Genomic DNA, 7906 nt, shown 5'->3' with positions numbered 1-7906 from the left:
AAAAAGAGGAGAGAGGAGAGAGAGAGAAGGGAGAAAATAAGAGAAGAGGAAAAAGGAGAGTAGAAAAGAGAGGGAGAGGAAAGAGAAGGAGAGAGGGAAAATAGAAAGAGGAGAGGGGAAAGAGGGGAAAAGAAAGGAGAGAAGAGAGAAAGAAAAGAAGAGGAAAGGAGGGGGAAATGGAGAGAGAAGGGGAGAGAGAGAAGAAAAGAGAAGAGGGAGAGGGGTGGGGAGAGAGGAGGAGGAGAGAAAGGAAAGGAGAGAGGGAGAGAAGAGAAAGAAGAGAAAGGAGAAGGGAGAAAAAGAGGAGAGAGTAGAAAAGAGAGAGAAGGAGAGGAGAAAACAGAGAGGGGAGAGAAGGAAAATAGAAAGGAGAGATGAGGAAAAAGAGGAGGGGAAAAGTGGAAAAAGGAGAGGAGGGAAGAAAGAAAGAGAAAAGAGGAAAGTAGAAGGGGAGATGGAGGGAGAGAAGGAGAAAGAGAAGAAAAGATGAGAAGAGGGAGGGGAGAGAGGAGAGAGAGGAGAGGAGAGAGAAAAAGAGGAGAGAGGAGAAAGAAAATAGGAGAAAGAAAAAGTAAAAAAGAAGGAAAGGAGAGAGGGGAGAGAAGGAAAATAGAAAGAGGAGAGATGAGAAAAAGAGGGGGAAAGGAAAGAAGAGAGGAAGGAAGAGAAAGAAAAGAAAAGGAGGAAAGGAGAGGGAGAGATGGAGGAAGAGCAGGGGGAGAGAGAAGAAAAGAAGAGGGAGAGAGATAGGGAGAAAAAGAGAAGAGAGAAAGAAGAGAGGAGAGAGAAGGAGAAGGGAGAAAATAAGAGAGGAGAGAAAAAAGGAGAGAATAGAAAAAGAGGAGAGAGAAAGGAAAAAGGAGAGAGGGAAAATAGAAAGTGGAGAAGAAAGAAAGAGGAGAGGGGGAAAAGAGAAGAAAGAGAAAGAAAGAAAGAAAGAAAGAAAGAAAGAAAGAAAGAAAGAAAGAAAGAAAGAAAGAAAGAAAGGATGGGGAGATGGAGGGAGAGAAGGGGAAGAGAGAAAAGAGAAGAGAAGAGGGAAAGGGGTGGGGAGAGAGGAGGAAGAGGAAAGGAGAGAAGGAGAAAGAAGAAAAGGGAGAGAGAAAGAAGAGAAGGGAGAAAATAAGAGAGTAAAAAAGAAAGGAGAGAGGGAAAATAAAAAGGAGAGAAGAAAAAGGAGGAGGGGGAAAGAGGAAAGAGGAGGGAAGAGAGAAAAGAGGAAAAGAGGGGGATATGGAGGGAGAGAAGGGGAGAGAGAAGAAAAGAGAAGAGGGAGGGGAGAGAGAAGGGAGGAGAGAGAGGAAAGGAGAGAAAAAAGAAGAGAGGAGAAGGGAGAGAAGAGGAGAGGAGAAAAGTAGAATAGAGAAGGAGAGGAGAAAGCAGAGAGGGGAGAGAGGGAAAATAGAAAGAAGAGAGAAGAGAAAAAGAGAGGGAGAAAGAGGAAAAAGGAGAGGAGGGAAGAGAAAGAAAAGAAGAGGAAAGGAGAGGGGTAGATGGAGGGAGTGAAGGGGAAGAAAGAAGAAAAGAAGAGGGAGGGGGATGAGGGAGAGAAAGAGTACAGAAGAGAGAAAAAGGAGAGAGGAGAAAGGAGAGAGAGAAGAAGAGAGAAAGGAGAAGGGAGAAAATAAAAGAGGAGAGAAAAAGGAGAGAATAGAAAAGAGGGAGAGGAGAGAGCAGGAGAGGAAAAAGAGGGAAAATAGAAGAGAGAAAAAAGAGGGGGAAAGGAAAAAGGAGAGGAAGGAAATGAAAGAAAAAAGAAAAGGAGAGAAGGAAAGGAGAGAGGGAGATGGAGGGAGAGAGAAATAAAAGAGGGAGAGGGATGGGGAAGAGAGACAGAGAGAGACAGAGAGAGAGAGAGAACAATAAAACTTTTGAGAACTGAAGTTGTCCCAATTCTAGCTAGGTGAAGAAAATTATTGTTTCTGGAGGACCCAGCAAATACAGTCTTCACTTCCAGAAAGGAGAATTGAACTGCCCCCACCCCAGGAAAAAAACAAAACAACAATCATTGAGTACAACTCTTTGCTACCTGGAATTTTTTTCTAATTCGACTCATTTTGAGCTGCCACTAATCAGCTGTTTCTGCTTCCTTTTGGTCTCTTTTTCATTTGAACTTTGATCTCCTGAAAAGTGAAGCTTTCCCAAGATGGAAATGATTCAATTCAAGAAACAGTTATTAAGCACCTACTGTGTGCAACACCCCCCCCTCCCCCACAGGCCCTGGGGTGGAGTGGGGAGATGAAAAGCATAGGCCCTGCCCTCAAAGGGGCTCACAGTCTACTAGATAAGTTTCTCTCTGCTCTCCCCTTCCCCATAACTGTTAGTTTCTTGATCTATTGAAAAATTTCCAAATTCAGACAATGGTTTGTTTTTATGTGCTGCAAAAGATGCCACAAGACCCCTGGGCAAGACCTAAACATCAGAACTTGTGTTGAGCCAAGACTTCTAGGATGGATGTGCATGGCAGGACCCCAGTCTGCATTTCATGCAAAGGGAAGTCCCTCATCCCTGATATAAATGAATCTCAGAATTTCAGCATTGGAAGAAACTTTAGGTCTCATCTAACAACCCACATCTGAATGGGAATCATCCCTTCACAACATCCCCAATAGGTGATCGTCTGCTCTCCACTTGAAGACATCCAGTGATAAGGAGTTTGCCACAGCTGGAGCCAGCCCAACCCTCATTAGAATAGCTGTAATCATTAGGAAGATTTTTCCTCACATCAAACTAAAATCTGCCTCCCTGAGCTTCCACCCAGTGCTTCTAGTTCTGCTCGCTGGGGCCAAGCTGAACACAGCTAATCCCCCTGTCACAAGACACATCCATTTGCCTGTGGAGAATCTCAGAATCAGAAACCTGCTGCTCCATAAACTAGCAAAGTTCTTCCTGTTTTTTCATAGATTTTCCCTTTTGTAGCCAGGTAGGACAGTACACAGACTTGCATTTTTTTAAAGGTACATTAGATCCCTCAGCACAGGTCCTTCATCTTCTAATGGGGATCCCATCTGTCCCTGCCTCAATCCTTGGGCTTCCTGAGTGGTTGTGGCCAAATGGTGGTGAATCTCCTTGAGTCCAGCCAGACTCATGGCCAGATGACAGATAGGATCCATCATGGACCCTCAGCTTGAAACGTTTCCTCCTTGGTAGGTCCTGCCAGAGTTTATACCTTCTTAGGATCACCTTCAAGAATTCCAGATCCTTTCTTTGGGGGAGCAGGGAGGCATCACTGGAGGATGCTGCTAAAAGATACTTTAATCTGCAGAATTTAGATACATTTTGACACTTCCCTTCCAATGAGCTCAGCTTTCTTTCCTCCCTTTGGTGGAGTTAAAGGTGCCAGGGTTAGGAGGCACCACATCAGGCTGCCTTCCAGTTCCAGGTCTGCTCAACTTGCCCCTGCTCTCTGCCCTGAGTCTCCTGAGCATCTTATTTCTTACCTTGATAGGAACAGGGGAATATCACTGCCACTGTCCATTCTACTCCCATTCCTCCAAGGCCTAGTCAGGAGGGCAAGACATATACCCAGGTCAGTTAGAGGGAAGCCTATTGGTAAAGAAGGTATTGAATCCTTACATTTCAGATCAGAGGGAAGTCCCTGCCTTTGATCCCGAGCTTCCTGGTCTCTGCCTTCTGTGGAAAGGGACCCTAATGATCTCAGAACGGGGATCATTTTACATAAGAATCTTCCTATTGCATCATTATTAGACTCTCATTGCAGGAATGTAATGGCTACATGCCAAGACATGAGCACCTCATCATCAATATTGCACTTGTAAAAAAATAATCATAGTTCAGTATTTTTCAGGTTTTTTCCCCAAAAGTGAAACCAGAAAAGTCCTAGAAAAAAAAGCCAGTTTCTCTCTCCTGAAACACATCAGTTTTTCTTTGGGAACCTTCCTGTGGGTCTCTGTAGAATCGTCTCGGGATCAACCAGAGACTGTGCCTGGCTCAGGGGCCCAGTGCACCAAAGGCAGAGCTGGGGATCCCTGCTGGGTTGGAGGCCCATCCCAAGGGGCTCTGGTCAGATGGGACTGAGAGAAGCCATGATGCCCTCCTACCCGGCCTTCTCCAGTGGGGGTGGGCACATGAACCAGAGGTTCCCAGAAAGAGCTTCTCCCTTGTCTCTTGTGGGGAGCCGGGGTGCTCAGAGAATGAAGGGTGCCAGCTTGTCCTTCCCCACTCTACTCCAAAGTACCAGACCCACGTGCCCAGGTCCCCCCACAGCCAGATGTGGACTTTCCAGCTGTGTCCATGTGGGAGTGACTGTCCTAACTGTTAGACCATGTGCAGTGTGATATTTTTTTAACAGACAAATAATAAAAAGTGTAACAGTGCCTGTGTAACAATGGTGGGGCTTCTCTGTGGGTCGTACCTGGAGCTCAGTCCTATTATGGCCTCCCAGAGAGGAGTTGGGGGCGGGGCTTAGGGGGTGGGCAATGTCAGGGTGGCTGGGGAACAAGGAGAATGAAGGGAAATCAGATTCAGACAGGGACAGAAGGGAGAAACCTCATTTAAGGTTACCACACATCGCTGGTCTGGTCCAGTCCCTATTCACCCCACAACCTCCTCCTCAGGCCTCACCATTGCTCAAGAGTCAGTCCTGGAGGGTGAAATCTAATTAATTCCACCTCCAGTGAAGTGTTCAGAGTCCCATTAAACCCACACCATTTTCCTAAATTCCATGGAGACTTGTGCTAAGGCAAGTCACAATTCCTTTTTGTACCTCAATTATCCTCTCTGTAAAAATGAGTAGGTTCTGGGGGCAGCTAGATGGAGCAGTGGATTGAGCACCAACCCTGGATTCAGGAGGACCCAAGTTCAAATCTGACCTAAGACACTTGACACTTACTAGCTGTGTGACCCTGGGCAAGTCACTTAACCCCATTTGCCTCACCAAAAAAAAAAAAAAATGAGTAGGTTCATTCTCAATCTCTTACAAAGACTCAGTATTTATTCGATGAAAAGGAGTGATAAGAGACATCAGTGTATAGTGTACAAAGACCCAAAAGTTTGGAGACTCGCTGCCCAACCTTGGCTGAGTTCCTTCCCTCTTTTTTTTTTGTGTGTGTGTGAGGCAATTGGGGTTAAGTGACTTGCCCAGGGTCACATAGCTAGTAAGTGTTAAGTGTCTGAGGCCAGATTTGAACTCAGGTACTCCTGACTCCAGGGCTGGTGCTCTATCCACTGCGCCACCTAGCTGCCCCCATTCCTTCCCTCTTTTAAGCCTCATTTTCCTCATCTATAAAATCATTATCACAAGAGTATCTTCTAGGTCTGACAATTTGGAATTCTGAGAGTCCCACAGAATTTCCTCATCTGTAAAGTGAGGGATTGGGCTAGATGTCCTATGAAGTCTCTTCTGCCTCTAAAGCAAAGCCCCTATCTCCCTACTGACCAGGAACATGGGTGGGGAATGCCACCTGCTCTGCCCTCCCCTCCTCCCTTCTTCCCTCTACAGCTCAGTGGTCTGACCCAACACCTATGCTCCCTGAGGCTGGAGATGGAGGTGGGATGGAGCTGGTTTATTTTCTAATAGTTTGACCAAGGACTCTCAGAGGGCAAGAGCCTCCCATGGGCAGGAAGTAATTAAGACCAGGTGGGTGGGTGGGGGAACAACCCAGGATTGAGAATAGGTCAGCTGGCAGATATCCAGCTGAGAGGCCTCTGACCTGTTCTGGGCGGAGGACTTCAACTCACCTTCCCCAGAGCACTAGGGTAGGCAAGGCAATTACTAACTGGTCTCCTACATTGATGGATGGTTTTCTGGAGAGGAAACTGCCCTGTCTCTGCTATACCGTCTGACCTTAGAGAAGAAGGGTGAGGGACTCATCTGAGGCCCTGAGTGACGACAGGATCTGGGTGCCAACCTTCTTGGAGGAGGATAAGGGGTGGGGGAGGGGTGATTCATCCCTTTCCTAGAGAAGACTTCCTATGCTGGGGTGAGAGGAGGGAGAAGTGGGGGTAATGGACAATTGAGAGTGAGTGGCTAGTGCCAGGACAATGTAAGCTGGTTGAGAGCAGGGACTTTCATTTTCTTCTTTCCATTCTTAGTATCTAGCACGCACAGTGTCTAGGGCATCATAGGCATATCATAAATGCTTGTTGAATGGAATCTGGAGCAGATAAAGATGGGGCCTGGAAGTTTTCCTCATAACAACTCTATGAGGTGGCTAGTGAAAGTGTTCTTCCTCCCACCAACACCTCGGCCCTTCCCACCTCTGACTCTGGGAACAGTATGGGTCACAACCACATCTGGAAGGAACTGTCCAATCCCTCACCATCCCTTCCACCGAAACATGCCTCCCTGTTCAACATTCCCCTGAAAGTGTTGTCTTCCCCTATTAGACTGTAACCTCCTTGAGGTCAGGGGCTGACTTGATTTTTGTATTTGTAACACCAAATGCTTAGCACTATGTCTGATACCTAGTAAGAGCTCAATAAATCCTTTCTCATTCATTCACTTTACAAAGGAGAAAACAGAGAGGAAACATAGCTTATCCAAGGTCACACAACTTGTAAGTGTCAAATCAACAAATATTTATTAAACACCTACTGTTTGGGGTTCCCGCACTGGATTTTTGGTGAAATACAAGGTTCAGATAAGATGCTCCTTAGCCTTATGGAGTTCACAGCCTAGTAAGGAGCTAGCACTCGAACACAGATCTTTTGAGTCCAGGGCTTGGGCTGAAATAGTCAGCAATAGTTCTGGATATGGGTGGGGTGGGGTGGCATGGTACTCAGGTGCCTCCCCTGGAAATCCAAGGGATGTTGGGGGAGAGAGATGATTTGCCTAAGAAATGAGGGTCCAGCAGGAGAGAGGCAGAGGATGAAAAAGCAAATTTAGAGTATGTCAATGAGGCATGATCACAGAAAGAAAAAGACTAGGCTTGAAATCAGAGGAGCTGGATTCAAATCCTAGCTCTGCCACTAACTAGCTGTGTGACCTTGGGCTAGGTGGCTCAGTGGATAGAGCACCAGGCTTGGAGTCAGGAAGACCTGAGTGCTAAGTGAAGTGAGTAGAACCAAGAAGACATTGAACTGTGACAGACTTGGCTCTTCTCAGCAACACGATGATCCAAGACAATTCCAAAAGACTCATGATGGAAAATGCTTTCCACAACCAGAAAAAGAACTGTGGAGCCTGAATGCAGATTGAGGCTTATTGTTTTCACTTTTGTTGTTGTTTTTTGTTTCTTCTTTCTTGTGCTTTTCCCCTTCTGTTCTGATTCTTCTCTCACAACATGACTAATGTGGAAACATGTTTAACATGATTGCAATGTATAACCTATATCAGATTGCTTGCTGGCTTTGAGAGGGGGGAGGGAGAAAAATTTGGAACTCAAAATCTTACAAAAATCAATGTTGAAAAGAATCTTTACATGTAATTGGGAAAAAATAAAATAAAATACTATTTTTTTTTTTTGGTGAGGCAATTGGGGTTAAGAGACTTGCCCAGGGTCACACAGCTAGTAAGTGTCAAGTGTCTGAGGTCGGATTTGAACTCAGGTCCTCCTGAATCCAAGGCCAGTGCTTTATCTACTGTGCCACCTAGCTGCCCCAATAAAATACTATTAAAAAAAAAAAGGAAGACCCAAGTTCAAGTGCCATAGACACTCAGTAGCTGTGTGATCTGGGCCAGGCATTTCGCCTCGGTTTGCCTCAGTTTCCTCAACTGTAAAATGGGGATAATAATAACGCTTACCTTCCAGAGTTGTTGTGAGGATCAAATGAGTTAGTTTGTGTGCCCAGCACACACTAGGTGCTTAATAAATGCTTGTTTCATTCCTTCCTTGGTGAGCCTCGGAGTCCTTATCTGTCAAATGAAGGGGGTGAACTAGGTTCTTTCCGCTTTAAATCCCATAATCCTAGAGCAGATTTCACATGGGATCTCCACAGTCCTTGC

The sequence above is a fragment of the Dromiciops gliroides genome, chromosome 3 (assembly GCF_019393635.1).
Source record: "Dromiciops gliroides isolate mDroGli1 chromosome 3, mDroGli1.pri, whole genome shotgun sequence".
NCBI lineage: Eukaryota > Metazoa > Chordata > Mammalia > Microbiotheria > Microbiotheriidae > Dromiciops > Dromiciops gliroides.
This window is presented reverse-complemented; position numbering follows the sequence as displayed.